General features: G+C 35.0%; 1 protein-coding gene and 1 pseudogene across 13 annotated transcripts in view; one reads left to right on the forward strand and one right to left on the reverse strand.

Annotated features, from left to right (window-relative positions):
• The window catches only part of ATRX (ATRX chromatin remodeler), a 261,805-nt gene that overhangs the window by 199,227 nt on the left and 39,405 nt on the right, over window positions 1-23,173 (reverse strand). The gene's annotated exons all lie outside the window — the stretch shown is intronic.
• LOC120592082 (uncharacterized) lies at window positions 20,184-20,305 on the forward strand (annotated as a pseudogene).

Here is a 23,173-nt window from a genome sequence, read left to right on the forward strand (position 1 = left end):
ATCCCCATGCAGCTGAGTGGGACAGAGGCTACAGTAGCTGTAGACACTCCTCTTAAAGGGGCCGTGTCCACAACCGGACTTCCACAGTGACGAACTCACTTGCTGTGAGTCACAGCAACTGGATGGCTGCTCTGGGGGCACTAGGGACTTAAAGGGGGGCACTGAGTTTTCGGAGTGAGAGCCAGAGGAAAGGCTTTCTTTCAAGCAGAGAGAGGTACTGGTGGTATCTATTGCTCCTCTGTTGAGCCCTCCCCACTCCCAGTGTGGGGATGGATGCACTGCTATCATAGTTTAGATGTCATCAAACTAGATAACAGAGTTCACTCCGCCCAGAGGATTCCTACCTCCCTCAACTCGCAGCACGACCCAAGCCATATACAGTTGTGTCCTCGGTGAGTCAGGGCCACTTGCTGAGAAGTGCTAAGACTCACACTGGTGGCAGCTGGCCTCGGTTTATGGCATGGCTTCTTGAGGCAACGACAAGCATCTGTGGATTGCTTGCTGAATCTTAACAGGTGGCCCCGGAGAGACACAGGCTGGGGCTAAAACTGGCCTGCAGCTGAACCCCTCTCAAGACTGTGCCACTGGACATCTACTATATAAATACACACTACTAAAATCAGGAGACTGAGAAGCTTTGCTTAGTACATAGAAACAGATACAGAAAGGCAGCCAAAATGAGAAGACACAGAAGCAGAAACCATACAAGAGAACGGAGATAGAGGAAAAATGGAGTCAAGCAATTTAAGAGATGCAGAGTTCAAAACACTGGTTAAAAAGATGCTAGATGAACTTATGGGAAGTATAGATGAATTCAGTGAGAACTTTAACAAAGAGATAAAAAACATAAAAATGGAAATGGAAATTATAAAAAGAAACCAGTCAGAAATGAAGAATACATTATCTGAGATGAAGAGTATATTAGAGGGAATCAACACAGTGAATAAAGAAGAGGGTCGAACCACCAATATAGAGGATGGGGAAGCCAAGAACACTACGCAATCAGAACGGCAAGAAAAAAGAAGCCAAAAATATGACAGCTTAAGGAGGCTATGGGACAAAATTAAATGTAACAACATCCATACCATAGGGGTACCGGAAGGAGAAGAGAGAGAACAAGGAATTGGAAACCTATATGAAGATAATGATTGAAAACTCCCTTAACCTGCTGAATGAAATAGACATACAACCCCAGGAAGCTGAGACAGTCCCAGAAAAGATGAACTCAAAGAGGCCCACACCAAGACACAGCATAATTAAAATGCCAAAGGTTAATAACAAAGAGAGAATCTTAAAAGCAGCAAGAGAAAAGCAGTTAGTTACCTACAAGCGAGCACCAATAAGACTGGCAGCTGATTTCTCAAAAGAAACTCTGCAGGTCAGAAGGACTTGGCAGAAAATATTCAAAGTGATGAAAACCCAGGATCTACAACCAAGAATACTTTATTCAGCAAAACTTTAATTTAGAGTCGAAGGACAGATAAAGAGCTTCCCAGACAAAAATAAGCTAAAGGAATTTATAAATGCCAAGCCACTATTACAGAAAATGTTGGAGGGACTTCTTTAAGAAGAAAAAACATGTATCAAAAACAGGAATAAAGAATGGTAATAAATACATTCCTATCAACAAGTACCTCAAAAGGAGAAGAATTAAGTGCTCCAACCAAAGGACAAGGTGGTTGTATGGAGAAGAAAACAACACCCTTACATATGCTGCCTACAAGAGACTTACTTCAAATTAAAAGACACACACAAACTAAAATGAAGGGGCTGGAAAAAGATATGGACTTGATAGATCTAGAGGGTATTACGCTGAATGAACTAAGTCAGACAGAGAAAGACAAATGCCACATGATTTCACGTACATGCGAATCTAAAGAACAAAGTAAATAATAACATCAACGAGACGGAAACAAACTCATAGATACAGAGAATATTTTCAGGGGTACTAGACAGGAGGAGAATTGGGGGGGGATCAGGGAAAAAAGGGCAAAGAGATGAAGAAGTACAAATGGATAGTTAACATAATAGTCATAGAGATATAAAGTGTAGCATAAGGAAAATATTCAACAGTTGTAATAAATATGTAAGCGGGGAGAGGGGTACTAGATTTAGTGGGGTGATCACTTGAGCTCTATTCACTATGCTGTACAACTGAAACTAATATATTATTGTATGTCAACTGTAATTGAAAAAAATCTCATTGAATTGTACACTGTAAATATGAGCAACTGTCTATATTTCAATAAAGCTATAAAAAAAGTATACCTTAAAAAAAAGTGAAGAGACAACCCATACAACTGAAGAAAACTATTTTGAAAACATTTATCTGAAAAGGGTCTTAATAGCTTTTATGATACATATCTTTATAAAGATCGACTAATACAAAGAATTCTTACAATTGCAATAAAAGAATGACCCAATTCAAAAATGAGCAAAGGACTTAGATATACATTTCTCCAAAGAAGATACACAAATGGCCAGTAAGCACATGAGAAATGCCTAAGATTATTATTAGGAAAATGCAAATCAAAACCACAAAAAGATACTATTTTAAACTCATTTGAATGGACATGATAATAACTTTAAAAATAAAAAATAAAGGTTGACAAGGATGTAGGAAAATCAGAAGCCCCATAGACTGCTGGCGGGATAGTCACTGTGAAAATCAGTTTAGTAGTAACTAAAAAAGTTAAATAGAGAGTAGTGACCAAATTACCCAGCAATTCCATGCACACACACACAAAAAGTACATAAATGTTCGTAACAGCAATATTCATAATAGTCAAAATGTAAAAAATACCCAACTGTCCATCAACTGATGAATAAAGAGTAGAATATTACACCCCAATAAAAAGAAATGAAATATTCATCTATGATAAAGCATGGATGCCCCTTGGAAACATGCTAAAGAAGGCAGACACAAAATGTCATACATTGGATGATTCCATTTATATATATGAAATGTCCAGAATAGGGAAATCCATAGAGACAGAAAGTAAATTAGTGGTTGCCAGGGGATGAAGGAAGAAGGGAATTGGGAAGATGTACTTTTTTTGGGGGGGGGGGCGATAATGAAAATGTTCCAGAATTAGAAAGTGGTGACAGTAGCATAATATTGTGAATTTACTTAAAAAAAAACCTGAAAATGTGTACTAAAATGGTTTAAGTGGTGAATTTTATGTGAATTTTACCTTAATAAAAAAGGAAAAGAAGACATTCAAAAATATATTTACATAAAAAATAAAACCTGTGCATACACCTTCAAAAAATAACCAAAATTTACAAAGCAAACTAACTTGAAAATAAAGAAATAAAAATCTTTACTAAAAACTACTAAATTCCTAGTAGATAAATGAATAAAAAACAAACTTTTTAAAAGAGAATACAAGTGGATAACAAAACAATTGGGAGAAAAAGTACTCCAACCTCACTAATAACCAACAGAATGCACATTGAAACACTGTAAATCAGGTAATACTTGTGTCAGGCCTTCCTGGGCCAGGCACTACCCCTATTCAAGCAGAGTGCTGGGCCCCAAGGTCAGTGACCCCTCTGCACCATTTTCCTATGTTTTGTCAGGAAGAACCCAAGGTATTTAGAGAAAGAAAAAGTGAGATAACAGACATACTGCAACCAGAGATCTTGTTTTCTTTTGGTGGAGAGCACTGTTTTACAAATTTTTGAAACAAACTTGCCTTTAGAATAAAGATACCAAGAAGGTAGGTAGGACTTCTACTTTTTACTTTAAAACTTTCCTTTGGAAAAAGAGTCAAAAATACAAGAAAAGAAATTACCAAAAAACTCGGTGTCCTTAACCTTAAATTAGAAAATGAAAATAGAGGAAAAGATGCTACATGTCAACCCACAGCTCACAAAATTCCTTGTAACCAAAATGTTAAAATAAGAATGAATGATGTCATTCTACATCTTGTATCATTAATACATTACCAAGGAGCAAAAAGTTGTTCTTTAGAAATGAAAGGAGTACAGCAAACCAGCAGAATGACAACTATTCCACTCATTCCTAGAACTCACAACAATACAACACAAACCAAGCTTAGCTATCACATGAATTCACACTGTAGCTTTCCAACGTCATATATATGGATAAATCAGTGCAACCCATTACTACTACCAACACGCAAAGAAGTAAAAACAATATAATCACTATAACATTTTTCTTCTGTGAAGTAGAGCACTTTGAGGCATATATTTGTGTTATACTACAGTTTATGAGACCAGGTTGAAGCCAATGGTGAAAAAAAATTTGATACTTAAAAATTTTGCCCATTTACTTGAAAAATCTCTGAAGGTATATTTGATTTTGGGGAATAGCCAAATGTCATTTAGAGTCAAATATGGTGAATCATGAAAGATTATCAAGTTGGGTAAAATCGGTTTTTGCCAAAATCTGAAGTATTCCTGAATATTTATTTTCTTGCATGACTTCTAAATTGGTTACAAAAGGAGAGTTCTCAAAATGTCTTCTGGAAGGACATCATCATTGCTATCAGTATGGCCTCCCAGAATGACTACTTTGAAGGGAAAGACTCATTTGCATATAAAAGCTCTATGTCAGTTGCAAACCCACCTCATTTCTAGAGTAGAACTTTAGAGATGGTACTTGGAATTATTTAATTCTTATTTATGGAAATAGTATTTTAAACATGCCAAATCAATTCTATAAAAGGCAGCACTTATTAATCCTTTTGCAAACTGAAGAATCTTTTCCTAAAGCAAAACTACATACATTTACTTATCAATTTTACAACTGTGAACTACTAAAAGTTATTTTTTTAATCCAGACACAGTTGTCACTGTCTCCCACTACCAAAATGTAAAGATGACTCGACCAGTACTATAGATTATTCAATTCTAGGTTCTAGGTAGAAGTCCTTAAAATGATCTTTTAAGAGTACTTAAAAATCTCCACTGAAGAATGTGCTCTGCATTCATGCTCAAAGCCACACAATCACAACATGGGCCTGATGAAGATGAACTGTGATCTCTGATCTGCCTATCTGCAAGTGGACCCCAAAAAGTCCTAAATTCCTAACGTAAGCAAGCTAATCATATCATGAATGATTAGGATTTGAATCCTAATGTTGGCATTTTTAACTATGGGCTATGTTCTTTCTCTTGAGTGTTTTATGGCTTTATGTTTTGTTTTGTTTTGTTTTTTTTCCAGGAGGAATTGTGCAGTTCTAAAAATTAGATTTTCACCTCTTTTACACTATTATTTTGGAGAATTATATGGATAGAGGAAGTAGCCTTTTTTTAATTAAACTTTTCATTTTAATATAATTGCAGATTCACAGTGAAGTTGTAGAAATATCCTGTGTATCTGTTACCCTGTTTCCCATAAAGAAAACATCTTACAAACCCTATTTTCCATTTTCACTCATTCACCTACCTGCACAGCAGTAAACCATGCAATGTCTCTAAAATTTGGGTATATGATCACAAGTAAACTGACCAAAACGTTGTTTATAGAAAATCAATGGTAATTTAAAAATTTTCTTTATTTCATACCTGTTTAATAGCATATTATAACCCAAATTGGAAAAGAGTAAATTATTTCTGTTCACAGATGACATCTTAAATATAGAAAACCTTAAAGATGTCACCAAAAAATTCTTAGACAGTTAATAATTCAGTAAAATTGGTGGATACAAAATCAACATGTAAAAATCAGTTGTATTTCTATACGATAAATTAACAATCCAAAATATTAACAATCCAAAATGGAAATTAAGAAGACAATTCCATTTACAATAATATCAAAAAGAGTTAAATACTTAGGGATAAATTTAAACAAGGAGGCAAAAGACACACTGAAAATAGCAAAGAAGCAATGTTTTTATTGCTGAAAGAAATTGAAGACACAAAAAAATGGAAATATATCCTGTGTTCTTGGACTGGAAGAGTTAATATTGTTAAGATGACAATATTACCCAAATTGATCTACATATTCAATTCAATTCCTATCAAAATCTCAACAGCATTTTTTTGCAGAAATAGAAAAATCCATCCTAAAGTTGATGAGGAATCTCAAGAAATCCTGAATAGCCAAAACAACTGTGGGAGAAAAAAAAAGCTAGAGAACTCATACTTCCTGATTTCAAAACTAACTGCAGAGCTAAAATAATCAAAACCGTGTGGTACTAGAATAAGGACAAACATATAGACCAGTGGAGTAAAGAATCCAGAAATAAACCCCTACATATATATGGTCAACTGATTTTCAACAACGGTGTCAAGATCATTCAATGGGAGAAGGACAGTCTTTTCCAACAAATACTGCTGAAAAACCTGGATATAAAACATGCAAAAGGATGTAGTTGGGCCCCTGCCTACACAATGCACAAAAATTAACTCAAAATGCAACAAAGACCTAAACACAGAGGTCAAAACTATTAAACTCTTAGATGAAAATGACAAAATCTTCATGACATTAGAATTGGCAATGATTTGTTGACTATGACACAAAAAGCACAGGCAACAAAAGAAAAATAGATTAATTGGATTTTGTCCAAATGAAAAACTTTTGTGCATCAAAGGACACTATCAAGAGAGTGAAAAGACAACCCACGAAATGGGAGGAATAATTCCAAATTATGTACCTGAAGTGCTACTGATATGCAGAATATATAAAGAAATTCTACAAATTTCAACAACAAAAAAATCACAACCAAATTCAAAAATGGGCAAAGGACTTGAAAGGACATTTTTCCAACGAAGATATACAAATGTCCAATAAGCACACACAAAAAAAATGTTCTGCGTCGCTAGTCATTAAGGAAATATGAATCAAAACCACAATGAAATACCACATCACATCCATTAGGTTATTATCAGAAATAACAAGTGTTGGGGGTGGGGGAAATAACAAGTGTTGATAAGAATGTGGGGAAACGGGAACACTGGGTATGCTGTGGGTAGGAATATCAAATGGCCCACCCACTGTGGAAAAACAGTATGAGAGTACCTCAAAAAATTAAACACAGAATTACCATATTAACCAGCAACTCCACTTCTAAGTATATATCCAAAAGAAATGAAAGCTGGGACTCAAAGAGATACTTTGTTTGCACACCAATATTTATACCAGCATTATGCACAACAGCCAAAAAGTGGAAAAAAACAAAATGTCCATCAACAAAAGGTGAGTGAATAAAACATAGTTTAAAAGGAAAAAGATGGCGTAGATGACAGAGGCTCTGTTTATCCTTCCAGCAACCAAATTAAAGTTGTGACGGAAACGAGGAGCAGCAAGGAAAAATCGCCTGGGATCTAGATGAACAAGCCATACAACTAGGGAGAAATACAAGAAATCACCCTGCAACGACCGAAGGGAGGACAGGGCAAGGACGTGAGGCTGCCCGGGCTCGAGTGGCTAAGTGAGACCAAGGCTGTGGCTGTGGCAGCAGCAGCAGACGCCTCTTAAAGGGGCCGTGTCCACAGGCAGATCTTCGTAATAACAGATCTGCTCTCTCTGAGCACCAATGCCAATTCGGCTGCACACAAGGGGCACCAGGGACTTACAGGGAAACATTGTCGGAGTGAGAGCCGAGGCAAGACTCGTTCTGTACAGAAGTGCCGGCAGTATCCATTGTTACCTCTTGAGCAAGCCCCCCTACCAGTGTGCCAGATGCTGTGATGTCATAAAACTGGATAACAGAGGTCTCTCTGCCCAGAGGATTCCCTGAAACCCCGCCTACCCCAACTCACGGCTCCACCCAAGCCACACCCAGGTATATCCTCAGCGAGTCAAGTGCTCCTTGCTGAGCAGTGCCTACTCACACTGGAGGCAGCTGGCCATGGTATCTGGTGTAGCCTTTTGAGGCACCTATAAGCACAGCATCTGTGGATTGCTTGCTGAATCTTAACAGGTGGCCCCAGAGGGGTAGAAGCTTGGGCTAAGTTTGGCCTGCAGCTGAACCCCTCTCAAGACTGTGCCACTGGACACCTACTTCACAAATCCACACTAATAATAAGACCGGGAGACTCAGGAGTTTTGTGTAGTACATAGAAACAGACACACAAAGGCAGCCAAAATATGAAGACAAATAAGCAGAAACCATATGAGAGAACAGAACAGAGATCCAGATATAATGGAGTCAAGTAATCTCACAGATGCAGAGTTCAAAACACTAGCTATAAAGATGTTCAATGAACTTTTGGGAAGTGTAAATGAATTCAGTGAGAACCTTAACAAAGAGATAAAAAACATAAAAATGGAAATGGAAATTACAAAAAGAACTCAGTCTGAAATGAAGAACACATTATCTGAGATGAGAAGAATATTAAATGGAATAAACAAAGTGAATAAAGAAAAGGATCAAATGCCCTATCTAGAGGATGGGAAAGCCAAGGACACTCAATCAAAATGGCAAGAGATAAGATGCCAAGACTATAAAAATAATTTAAGGAGCATATGGGATACTATTAAGGGTCCAAATATCTGTCTGATAGGCATAACTAAAGAAAACCAAGATGCTGAACAGCTGTTAGAAGAAATAATGATGGAAAACTTCCCTAACCTGAAGGAAATGGACATAAAACCCCAGGAAGCTCAAAGAATTACAAAAATCAGGGATCCAAAGAGGCCCATACAAAAACATATCGTAATTAAAATGCCAAAGGTTAAATACAACAAAAGATTATTAAAAGCAGCAAGAGAAAAACAGTTACTTATAAGGGAATACCCACAAGACTGGCAGCTGATTTCTCAAAAGAAACTATGCAGGACAGAAGGGCTTGGGAAAAAAATATTCAAAAGGATGAAGACCCAGGATCTAAAACCAAGAATAATTTATAAAGCAAAGCTATCATTTTGAGTGGGAGGACTGATAAAGAGCTTCCCAGACAAAAATAAGCTAAAGGAATTTATCAACACCAAGCCAGAATTACAGGAAATGTTGGAGGGACTTCTTTAAGAAGAAAAAACATGTATCAAAAACAAGAATAAAGAATGGTAATAACTACATTCCTATCAATTAGTACCTTAAATGGAAAAGAATTAAGTGCTCCAACCAAAAGATAGAGTAGCTGAAAGGATAAGAAAACAAGACCCCTACATATGAAAAGGAAGGGAATGGAAAAAGACTGCTTCGATAAACCTAGAAGGTATTTAAGTCAGACAGACAAAGATAAACACTATATGATTTCACTTACTTGTGCAATCTAAGGAATAAAAAGAACAAACTAATCAAAAAACACACTTGCAAATATAGTAGACAATTTGGTGACAGACAGAGGGGAGGGGTTTGAGGGGCTAGGAGAATGGGGTGAAGGGTTAAAGGAGTACAAATTAAAAGCTGATGGCTGGTCACGGGGATGGGGAGCACGGCATAGAGAATGCAATCAGTATTAATATGTTGGCTAGGTGGAGGGTCAAGGGAGGGTGGGAACAATTGGGGGGTTCATTTTATGAACTATATAGATGTCTAACCAATGTACTGTACACTTGAAACTAATTAAAATAAATTTTTAAAAAACATAGTTTATACATGAAATAAAAGGAATGACAGTCCCTAAAAAGGAATGAAATTCTGAGACCTGTTACAACATAGATGAACTTTGAAAACATCATTCCAAGTGAAATAAGCCAGACACAACAAAAGGACAAGTGTTGTATATTTCCACTTAGATGAGACTTCTAGAGTGGTCAAATTCACAAAGTAGAAGTGAGGGGCTGGAGCTGGGAGGAAATGCAGAATTACTGCTTAATGGGTAAAGAGGTCTTTTTTTTTTTTTTAAAGCATTTATCACTTTATTTACAGATGTTTTTCTCACAAACTATCACTACAGACAATTCCCTAGAACATATTTAGACATGCCTGCCATTTTCATCGAAAAATCTATTGCTTCAAAATTGAACAAAAAAAGAATTTCTGCTTCTGACAGAATGAATTTATGTTTTATTCCTCCCCACGATTGGGGTTACACAAAATAGATGTCTTCATGGTTTTTATTACCATCGCCTTTACAAATTCTTTTTTTTTAATCACTAATAGGAACTTGTTTAATGGGGAAAATTCACAGTCATAAATAAAAGGAGCATGATGACACAAGTCATCAAGCACTGTAAGAGTTTGTTTTGAATATGATGAAAAGTTTTAAAAATGGATAGTGATGATAGTTGCATAAGACTGCCAATGTACTTAATACCATGGAATTGTACAACTAAAAAAATGGTTAAAATGTCAAATTTTTAAAATGGCATCTGTTATCAGGCAAATATTGAAAGAAAGCTGGTGTTGCACAGGGCCACTAAACATATGAGCAAAGCCATGTACGAATTGCAACAGTATTTATACCAGAGAAAATTTGGAAATAACTTAATTATCCATAAAAATAAATGTTAGACTATATAGACACATGATGGAATACAATATAGCTGCTAAATGAATGAAATAGAGCCACATGCATCAATACAGATAAAAAAAATTGTTCAGCAGGGACTTTAGCTTTATCTACAATAGTCTAATAATTTAAAAATCTGAAGGAAATACAATTAATTTTTAATTAGCATAATATTTTAATAATATAGCAACTTGGGCTACAGGAGATGCCCAAGGAGACCTGACATCCCAAGTAGAGCTGGTTTGCACATGTGGTTCCAGGAAAATGGGGAGCAAGCATGTGAAGGGGTTAGGCAAAGCACACCTTTCAGAACCAAAGCCCTACTTCCCACACCAAACCATGTTCCCAGTGCCCACCATCATTACCATTCAAGATCTGGTAAGAAAATGGCTTTGATGAATACATGAAGGAAGAGTAAAGACTTTGATGAATATATGAAGGAAATAGCGGGAGTTGCACTGTAAAAAAAAGGGGGGGGCACAATGGCTAAGCCAGATTGTGCCATCACTTCTGACAGCAAATGTCTCACCATAAAAACTGAGAATATTTTGAAAAACTGGGAAAGAAGCCTGAAGGAACTACACCTGACTGCAGAAAAATTAGAGTGTCTTCAACTTTACAATTGGTATACTGTTCAACATCAGGAATGGGATGAGGAGAGCACAATAAGAAAAGCAGAAGGTAAGAAATCAATAATGGAATGTGTTATGAACAATATCACATGCACTAGGATCTATGAAAAGGTATAATAAAAAATCTAACATCACTTTAGAGAAGTAGTAGCTCTTAAAATAAACAAGCTAATTTCAATAAGCAAATCTCCATAATGATTTTGTTTTTCATTACTGTGTGTTCAATTATGTCTATCACAAACATTTTACATGCAACTGTTTTCAAGTGTTGGCTTAATCAGTATCATCCCTTTGGTTAATAGAGGTAAATGTATTGTGCTAACAAAAAACAAATAAAGCAAAGTAAAACACATTGCTCTGATCCCCTTATGAAAACTTTTGAAAATGTTATGACCATTTTCACAAAAAATACATGAAGATATGAATATGAAATAACTTATTACATGCTATAAAAAGTGTTAAAATGTGATATCTTTTTTACCTATCAAATATTTAAGAGAAAAAAAATGACTACTCATTGAAGAACAAGGTGCTATGAAATTCACTCTCATATACCACGACTGGTAATACAAGGATTTAGAAAACACCTTGGCAATAAGCTTTATAATCTTATCTCAAATAATTCTGCCTTTTTTATTTATACGAAGAAAATAATTCTAAATAACTTTAATCACAAAAGATATTGATCTTCGAGTTATATACAACAGCAAAAACTATAAATTAAAATGTACAATAATGGCTAAGTAAATAGGTATGCATAAAAGTCACACGAGAGAAGTCAAAATGGCGTAGATAGAGGCTTTGTTCATCTGCTCTTACGACCACAGAAAAACAGAGCAAACAGCAAGCAGAGTCGCCTGGGGTCTAGATGAACAAGCCCTACAACTAGGGAGAGAAATAAGAAACCGCCCTGCAATGGGAGGAGGTAGGATGGAGCGAGGACAGGAGGTTGCCTGGTCCCAAGCGACTGAGTGGGACAGAGGTTACGGCAGTGGCAGCTGGCAGCTGCAGACACCTCTTAAAGGGGTCAAGTCCACGAATGGACTTTAACAGGGACACTCACCACTCTGAGCATCAGTGCCCTGTGGGCTGCTCAAGGAGACACCAAGAACTTAGAGGGGGGAAGCTGAGTTGTCTAAGCAAGGGCCAGAGGCAAGACATTCTCCTGGGCAGAAGTGCTGCTGGTATCCATTGTTCCTCTTTGAGCCCTACCTCCTCCTAGTGCACAGAAACAGCTGCTGCCCTCACAGCAGAGACCTCATTAAAATGGATAACAGAGGTAGCTCCACCCAGAGGATTCCCTGAAACTCCCCTTCCCTCAACTCATGGCCCCACCCAAACCACATCCAGGTGTGTCCTTGATAAGTCCTGTGTAACTTGATGAGCAAGCTCTAAAACTGGTGGCAGCTGGCGTTAGTTTATAGCGTGGCTTCCTGAGGCAACTATAAGCACAGAATCTGTGGATTGCTTGCTAAATCTTAACAGGTGGCCCCGGAGGGACACAGGCTGGGGCTGAAACTGGCTTGCAGCTGAACCCCTCTTAGGACTGTGCCCCTGGACACCTACTACACAAAGCCAGGCTAATAAGACTGGGAAACTTCGGAGCTTTGATTAGTACATAAAAACAGACACAAAAAGGCAGCTAAGATGGGAAGACAAAGAAGCAGAAACCATATGAGAGAACAGAACAGAGATACCGGAAAAACGGAGTCAAACAATCAAAACACTGGTTATAAAGATGCTCAATGAAATTAGGAGAAGAATAGATTAACTCAGTGAGAACTTTAACAAAGAAATGAAAAACATAAAAATGGAAATTATAAAAGGGAAGCAGTCAGAAATGAAGAATACATTATGTGAGATGAAAAGTATACTAGAGGGAATTAACAGAGTGGATGAAGAAGAGCAAACCACCAATATAGAGGATGGGGAAACCAAGGTCACCCAATCAGAACGGCAAGAAAAAAGAAGCCAAGAATATAATAATAATGTAAGGAGTCTTTGGAACGAAATTAAGTGTAAAAAAAAATCTATTTAATAGGGGTACCTGAAGGAAGAGAGGGAGAACAACTAGTGGAAAAGCTATCTGAAGAAATGATGGAAAACTTCCCTAACCTGGTGAAGGAAAAAGACATACAACCCCAAGAAGCACAGAGAGTCCCCAAAACCAGTCCCCAAAACCAGGAACCCACACCAAGACACACCATAATTAAAATGCCAAAGGTTAATTACAAAAAGAGAATCTTAAAAGCAGCAAGAGAAAAACAGTTAGTTACCTACAATGGAGTACCCATAAGACTGGCAGCTGATTTCTCAAAAGAAACTTTGAAGGACAGAAGGAGTTGACACAAAATATTCAACATGATGAAAACCCAGGATCTACAATCAAGAATACTTTACCTCACAAAGTTATCATTTAGAATAAGACAGGTAAAAAGCTTCCCAGACAAAAATAAGCTAAAAGAATTTATCATCACCAAGCCACTATTACTGTAAATGTTGGAGGGACTATTTTAAGAATTTAAGAAAAAAAATGTATCGAAATAATAAATAAAGGATGGTAATTACTACAGATCAATGGCTACCTCAAATGGAAAAGAATTAAGTGCTCCAACCAAAAGAGTGGTTGAATGGATAAGAAAACAAGACCCCTACATATGCTGCCTACAAGGGACTCACTTCAGATTAAAAGACACACACAGACTAAAAGGAAGGGGATGGGAAAAGGTATTGCCTTGATGGACACCTAGAGGGTATTGTGCTGAATGAAATAGGTTGGATAGAGAAAGACAAATATCGCATGATTTCATGTACAAGTGGACTCTAAAGAACAAAATAAACAAAAACAACAACAAAAGAGGAAATAAACTCATAGATACAGAGAATATTTTGAGGGATATTAGACAGGAGGGGGGTTAGGGAGTAAGGTGAAAAAGGGCGAAGAGATTAAGAAATACAAATGGATAGTTAAAAAACTCTTGGAGATATAAAGTGTAGCATAAGGAAAACAGTCGATAATGTTGTAATAAATATGTAAGGAGGAAGAGGGGTACTAGATTTAGTGGGCTGATCACTTGAGCTCTAATCACTATGCTGTACAACCGAAACTAATATATTATTGTATGCCAACTATAATTGAAAAACTCATTGAATTGTATAATGTTAAAAAAAAAAGGGTAGAAGGTTTTTCAAATTTTTTTTTGAGGTAGCAAAAATGTTAAAAAATAGATTGTGGTCATGATTGCATATATATGAAAATGTACTGAAAACCATTGAATTGTATACTTTGAATTGTACACTTCAACAAGGCACAGTGTGTAGTATGTGGTTTATACCTTATTAAATGTTGTTCACATAAATTTTTTTAAAAACTCATATGATATCACATCAGGTATTAAAAAAATTTCAAAAAAGTTCAGTTACAATGTTCATGCTACAATGCTAACCAAAAGTAGGCTACAAATTGTACATGAAGTATGATCACAACTATTTTTTAAAATATATTAAAATATTTAAATACATTAAAATACGCTCAAAAATGTTAATAGCGAGTATTATCTAAATGATAAGATTACAGGTGATATTTTTCTCATATTTTGTGATATAAAAAATTCATTGCTTTCATGCTGAAAAGGTTTTCTTTTTTAATTCATGTAATTTTCTTTTATATTTCATACATGAAGACTGGACACGTATGACTCAAACTAAGTTAAAAGTTGAAAACATCATTTTCCTGAGACTTTTCAAGGTAATCCACATCCACTGAAGAAATTACTCATATGTACATGTATTTCTAGTTTTTATTGTATGTTCATAATGCATTATAAAATATACAGTTCATTTGTTAGTATTCATAACTTTATTTACATATTAAACAGTAACTGACAATTGACTTTTCACTAATCCAACAGATTCTTTCCACACTTCCTTTATTTACTACAAGTAACTCTCTAAAGTGTTAAAAATCTCTTAAGCCTTTATTAAACTAAAATTATAAGAAATCCTTCAAACTCTGCCAGGTATTAACTATGTAAGCATACAAAATCTAATGTCTATAAAATTTTTATGTCTTAGTTTTACTCCCAAATGTGATACAGGCTAATACAGGTTTCTACTATGTATGCCATTGAATACTGACCACTGGAAAAGCAGCTGTTAGGGTAAATGGCAGAATTTTTCTTAGTAGATCCATATAACTTGGGTTTCCTTACATAATCTTACTGAATTTTAGCATGTGCATTTTATACATATTGGCCTGATTTAAATCTCATGAGTACACCTAAAACTAATAATATTTAATGTCAACTGTAATTGAAAAATAAAATAAAAATAAATCTCATGAGACCTTTATTACAGGAAACTGGGGCCTAGAAAGGCACTAACATGCTGAAAGCAATAAGGGAGTTAATAATTTATACTTGCAGCTACTAAGTGGAAAATCAGGAATTCTATCTCAACTAAAGTCTACCCTATACTGCATCCCTTAGGGGAACTCAAGGCACAGTGACTAATATAATTTAACGAATAGACAAGAAGTTACTCTAATAGACAATTCTCAAAACTCAGAATACTTAAAAGAACGAAGGATAGACAAATTAAGATGTCCAAAAAAGTACTTTCAGTTACTACAGCATAACTTTTCGATGCTTTTCATTTTTGTTCATTGCTATCTTTATTATTGTTTTATATACACTGAGTTTCTAATTTAATTTTTTAATAAAGCACTTTATGAACACATAAAATTACCTGAGTTCTCTAGTTTTGCTGCTCATACTTAAGCCATTGTGCTTACTGCTCTATTCTTATTTGAATGCAACAGCAAAAGAAAAATAAATCATTTTTAAATAAATTTGAAAACTTCCAACTGAAATTAGAACCTGATCCTCACAAAGACCAAGATCTGAAAGATATTACACAAGCATTTCAAACAAAGGAAAGCACCAAAAATAAAGCCACAGACGACTTTGGCATATCACATAGGTCCATTTCTTTAAAAAACAAAAACAAAAACAAACAAACAAAAAATCTAACCAATCAGCTATGACATGTAAGGATCTTAGAAGTCCTCACTCATGCTCACAACAACAAAAAAGATGAACAAACTGAAAATCAGTAACTTAGATCCATTAGAGAACTGAAGTGGGAAATATGCAGTAAATATTTAAGGAGCTTAGATTTATTGTTCCATTGGAGGCAAGTCTACCTAAATTCAATATACATGCTAGTCACTCTAACACAAAAAGTGAATAAGTACAAGTAGGACTGCCTTTATTTTCTAACAAAAGCATACTAAATTCTTTCAAAAAAGAAACCTTTAGAAAGTTTTTATCAAGATGAAGTACATTTTAGCTCAAAGAAAATGAACTCAGATTTGAGTTATAAGACAAGCTACCCTCAGATGAAGCACAAATTCAATTTTACTTTGGCCACTGTTAAAAAACCTATTTTCCTCTAAAATCTGATTCAGGGTAAATCTATGTCCCTATATATTGTAATGCAAAGAGTACTTAAATCCAGTTTAAATAAGAGCATCGTTTCTCTTTTGGTAAAGAGGAAAGGGGAGAAAAACAAAATCTAGGTTTTCTGAGAGAAAACAGTCATGCATTCCTATATCTATAGCTAAACAGTTAATGCTTTAAATAAGCCCATCTGTAACAGGAATTGTAATGGCACACTAACCCCACACAGGCTTTGCTTCTTTGATATAGCTTTTTTCCTCTGATTCAAGCAGGCTTTACCTCTTATTATAGTGTTATAACACTTGCTTTTTCTGCCCTTACCCTTCCACCTTTGTATGCCTACTCTCTTGGTTTTCTGACTTATTTTCTTGGATATCATTGGGAATAAAACCTGCCCTAGGAGAAACTGTAAAGTTAAACTTAACTATATTAGTGTTAATATTAGTCTCATAGAATATTCAAAATAATCATAAGTATAACTAAACTATGTAGACAGGCCTTGACAACTAAAAAGCAAATGCACCTGAGAAGACCATGTCTCATTGCAAGTTTGAGCATTTCATGATACATTATTGTCACTGCAGGTAGATCAACAACACTTTAATAGAAATGGAAGTTAGAAAGTGACAGCAGGGATTGTAACTGTGATTGTTTGGTTTTCATTTTTATTCTTTTTTTCATATTTGTCTTTACAATGTCACTCTCATATTTTAAGTAAATCAAAATGCCTTGTTACCATTACCTAATGTCTAACTTGTAGATAAATAATCTGCTTGATTGAGAATTCTAAAAACAGACTTCAAAGGGAGCTAACCTGTTCCCAGACCATTTGGTGCCAGGCAAAATCTTCCCCAGGCCTCCACTTGACCAGCTCCAGGTTGCTTACCAGAGCAGGCTGCGAAGGAGAATTCATCACTTCATCATGCTGACTCGTACCCTAAAAGCGGAGCTTCCCCACCTCCTCCTTGTTAATTCCTTTTTTTACTTGCCTCCCCTCCAAGCCACCTGAGAAGCAAGCCAAGGACAGAAGACAAGATAGATGGCCTTAGCCACCCACTCCCCTCCAGCATACAGCCCTCTTCCTAGGGCTTTGGAATTTCTCCCTGATCCCTTGCCCAGCCCTCTCCCTATAAAAACCCGTGCCTGCACTGAAGCATGGAGATGGCCTTTGAGACAGCAGTCTGTTGTCTTCTCAGGATGCTGGCTCTTTAACAAACCTGCTTTCCTTCTAACAAACTCTTGTCTTCTGAGTTACTGGATTATAAATTATTGGCTAATGGGTGGCAAGCAGCAGAATCTGAGTTCAGTAACACATCTGCAAGCCATTAGGGTAATCATTTAATTTGTGGACCACTACTCAATTTTGAGGGAGTCCTAAAAAGTAAATCTCTCCAAATAAAAATAAAAGTTATTTCCCTAATCAATAAAAACTGAGTCAGATAAAATCTGCAAAGTAAGTACTAGCTAGAGTGCTGACAAATGCTAATTAAGGTCTGAAATAGTATTATCTTTATTACACAGGTAATAAAACCATATGCCAGGGGCAAAATGTATATTAACATATCAGAGAGATCATCTTTAAGAATACCTTGTTTAGCTTACTTTGAGAATGTAGTGAACTCAATGCTCCAGGTGACAGATACCTGAGGGGGAGGTATGAAAAATTAGGATCAACTTATATGGTAACTTCTATAGTTTTTGATAGGTACATCAGAGCTATTCATAGCTATTTTCATGAAATTCATACCTAATCAATAGTCTCCAGCTATTAAATGCATCCACTTTGAAAAACAGAAAAAGAGGAAATTTTGTTGAGGGCTTACACTATGCTCGACATCTCATAAAGATTTTTATTTAGGTATTATTGTCTCCACTGCACGGATGAAAAGACAACATGGATGCTGGATAACTTTCCAAAGATTACAAAGCAAGAGAAATGGATTTGAACCCAAATTTATCACTACATCATGTAATTCCAAATAAAAGCAAGTTGAGACTAGAGTTAAAACTGTCTGAATTTTATTCCAAATGAATGGAGATGAGTCCTATTCCTTTCCCCAAGAGTAGAAAGTACCAAATTGTAAACGGACCTTTTAGTGAAGTTAAATGACCATCCCTAAGTAATTTATGACACATTCTTTGAAAAATTCCTCTAATACTTGAAAAACGATAAACAATAATATAATTTATTCCATTTTCATCTTAAAGAGCCTGATAATCAATAAAAGCATTAACTTGGCATTTAAAATGAGAACAATTACAGCTCATTTACTCACTTCTCTTTTCTAATATATTCCAAGTGGGGAAGTTTTAGCTTATTGTTGCTAAGAACTCCCATCCACATCCTCCTTCCTGGATAAGTCCATATAGAAAGTGGAATATAAAGAAAAGTGTGAAGTACAAAATAGAATGTTACCCTAAATCCCACCATCCAGAGATAATCATGGAAAAATGTTAACACACATTTGGTTTTAACAAAATTGAACTTTACTGTTTTGTAACCTTTTCCCTGCATTAGTTAATATACTATGAATACTTTCTTGTATCATTAAATATTCTTCTAAAACATAAGTTTTAATAGCAGCACAGTATTCATTGTATAAAGATGCTACAAGATTTTTCTCAAGCAGCAGCACTGAAAAACAGGTATGCTTTGTTGCAAGAATTGCAGCTGCTGACTAATAGGATGGATATACATAGCATGGCTGCTAAATTTTAAAATCAGTTTTTATTCAGACCATAAGTACTGCAAAAAAGGGCTATGTGTATTATTACAAAAGATTAACTAAGAAAAATAAGATGACGCTTATTTTATATTCACTTAAAGAAGTAACAATGCTTGTTGTGGTGTTAAGTGTTAAATTATAGTCGTCTACAAAAACGCATTGGCCAGGATCAAGAACTGTAGAACAATACTCAAACCGCCAGTAGAAGTGTAAATTAGTAAAACCAATGTGTACAGCAATTTGGCAATTATCTTATAGTAAAAAATAAAATTGACCTCATAAAAGAACTGTAGCATGTGTCGAAGAGACATGTCTAAGAATGTTTATGGTAGGACTTTTAATAGCACTAAATTAGAAAAAAATTCTCAATAGCCACCAATGGTAGATAAATTATTGTATATCCCTAAAATGTAATACTAAACAGGAAGGAAAAGTGTGCAATCTAGATGTGTTGTCCAATAGAAATATAATGTAAGCCACAAACATGAACCAGGAATATAATTTAAAATTTTCTAGAACCATGTTTTTTTAAAAAAAGCAGGTGAAATTAATTTTAATCTTATTTAATCCAATATACCCAATTATCATTTCAATATGTAATCAAAATAAAGGAATTAGTAATAAAATATTTCACATAATTTTTTTGTATTAAGTCTTCAATATCCTCTGTGCAAATATACATTCAGCACATCTCAATTCACACTAGCTACATTTCAAGTGCTCAAGAGCCAGATAGTAGCTATGTATTCAACAGTTCAGATCTAAAACTTACTCAAAATCCCCAAAACAACACTGAACAACAAAAGCAAGTTTGAAATAATGTGTACTTTATGGTGTCATTTAAATGAACCTATAAAACTGAAAAATATTCTAAATGTTTATGTTCAAAGATACATTTCATAAGGGGTTAATATCCAAAATTTATGAAGAACTCATAAAACTCAACACCAGAAAACAAAAATCCAAACAATTCAATTAAAAAATGGGCAGAGGTGGTCTACGGCCATGCCACCCTGAACGTGCCCGATCTCATCTGATCTCAGAAGCTAATAAGCAGGGTCGGGCCTGGTTAGTACTTGGATGGGAGACCACCTAAGAATACCAGGTGCTGTAAGTATTAAAAAATAATAATAAAAATAAATAAATAAATAAATAAATAAATAAATAAATAAATAAATAAATAATAAAATAAAAAATGGGCAGAGGACCTGAACAGGCATTTCTCTAAAGAGGACATACAGATGGCCAACAGATATACAAAGATTCTCAATGTCACTAATCATCAGAGAAGTGCAAAGTAAAACCACAATGAGATATCACCTCACACCTGTCAGAATAGCTAATCATCAAATCAACAAACAAGTGCTGACACAGATGTGGAGGAAAGTGAACCCTCATACACTGTTGGTGAAATTTTAAATTGGTATAGCAACTATGGAAAACAGTTTGGAGGTTCCCCAAAAAAATTAAAAATAGAACTACCTTATGACTCAGCAATTCCACTTCTGAGTATTTAGCTGAAGAAATCCAAAACACCAATTTTAAAAGATAAATACACCCCTATGTTCATTGCAGCATTATTTGCAATAGTCAAAACATGGAAGCAACCTAAGTACCCATCAATAGACAACTGAATAAAGAAGTGGTACATATATACAATGAAATATTACCTGGCCATTAAAAAAGTGAAATGTTACCGTTTGTGACAACATGGACAGACCTAGAGAATATTATGGTAAGTGAAATAAGTCAGACTGAGAAAGACAAATACCACATGATCTCACTTATATGTGGGATATAGAGAACAAAATAAACGAAACAGAAACAGACTCATAGATACAGAGAACAAACTGATGGTTGCCAGATGGCAGAGGGTAGGGGGACTGGGTGAAAAGGGAAGTGATTAAGAAGTACAAATTGGTAATTACAAAATAGTCAAGGGGATGTAAAGTACAGCAAAGGGAATATAGTCAATAATATGGTAATAACTGTGTACAGTACCAGATGGGTGTTAAACTAATCAGGAGGATCACTTTGTAAATTATATAAATGTTTAACCGCTATGCTGTAGCCCTGAAACTAATATGAAATATTGAATGTCAACTGTAACCAAAAAATAGAAGTTATTTTTCTACATATCCATACGTATATGTAGAAAATATTTTAAAATCCATGAGATCTCATCTCTATCTGTAATCTTCTTTCTTTAAAAGATATTTGAAGCAAATATGACATAAGATTTCATAAAGCTAGGTAGTAGATGCAGAGCTGTTTATATTGTATTCTTGTCTGTAATCTTTCCCAATTAAATAATAAATTAATTCAGAGTATAAATGTTCTAGAACTCTCATAACATTTCTGTTTACATTAAGTCTGAAATATGCTAATGAAATATTTAGAATTTAAACTTCATATTTTCCTTTGTTCTGTATAGAGCAAAAGCAACCTTCTGTCCTTAATAAGTATGATAATAAAAGGTAAATAAAACTTCAAAAAAATAAAGATAATAGATAAATTTACCTCACTTATTTACTCAATACGTGACTATTATGAGCATTCGAGAAGCTCGTAATGTAATAAACAGCTTTTCTCTCACAAGTTATGTAGTCATGTGGAGATCAAAGTATATTAAGGCATTTTACAGAATACCAAGATCAAAGAATAAGAGCTAAACACTAAAACAATAACTTTTGGCCCTCAGAATAATTGTTAAATAGAAAATTTTGAAACAGATTCCAAAAATAGCATATTAGTTTAGTGTACCACCCTGGGACACACAATGACTTTCTAGACCACATATTTTTTTAAAGACCAGTGAAAAAACACATGCAAAACCATCATAATTCATTCTAACTAGTTTTGGCTGAATATGAATTACTGTTACTTTAGCTAAATATTTGAATAAATATTTGCGATGTATGAGAGCAAAGTTCAAAATAAGCAGCAATGGAACCATAGAGACTATATGAGTTGTCACAACTCCAAACTTAAGATATAAACAGTCGTTCACAACAATAAAGTTTACACAAAACTATTTGATACAACCTAGTTGAAAAGGTAACTTTAAAAATTGAACTTCAATTACACTGATTTCTGCAATTTACCTTGAAGTTAAGAAAATAGGATGGATTGCTGTATCAAAAGAGAGTTGGAGAGATGGACAAGTATGTGATAAAACAAGCATAGTAAAATGTTAAAGGTAGAATCTAGGTGGTGAGTATATATAAAATTCAACTTTACTGTAAATTTGAAATTTTTCATAATAAAATGTTTAAAATTTATACTTCCAATAATGTGAGAGTACAATAACTTATAAACTATAAAATGATGGACTCCAAACACCTAAATACTATTACTTAAAAGGAATCAAGAAAGCAACCTGTTTTTTCTACTGGCACCAAAGGTGGGGGAAAAACTTGTCTTTTTGCAAATAGTTCATTTTAGGCAAACACCCCATAGTATAGTTTGTTTTTTAAAAAATTTCAGTGCAATGATATTATGTCTGCAATTTGTTTCAAAATAATCCAGTAAGGGGATACTTGAGTGGGCATATATGATATTCTACTATGAGATAATTGTTGAAGCTTAGTGATGGGTACTTGAAGGGTTCTATTTTCTTACTTTTGAATATGTTTTTAAGTTTCCAGAATTAAAAAGTTATATAGAATATTATTTGAATACCTACTTCAGTGTCCTATATCCCAGAATAGTGGCCTTTAGACAGTAGAGACTCAAATTTGTTGTAGATAAGCACTTATATTAGGAAATCTAGAGTGTAAACTCAGACACTTCTGGTTATATTCGATTAAACATGGACTAGGGGTGGCTCCATAGTGTAATGGTTAGCATGTCTGCTTTACATGCAGAAGGTCCTGGGTTTGTGCCCCAGGTGAAGCCACGGACCATACCCAGGGTGCGCCCTGCCTTCAGAGATCCAGTTCTTAAGGGGAAATGGCAACATCGGTAGGTCAGGGGTAGAAGTGGG

Source organism: Pteropus medius, unplaced genomic scaffold (genome assembly GCF_902729225.1).
Source record: "Pteropus medius unplaced genomic scaffold, Ma_sr-lr_union100, whole genome shotgun sequence".
Lineage (NCBI taxonomy): Eukaryota > Metazoa > Chordata > Mammalia > Chiroptera > Pteropodidae > Pteropus > Pteropus medius.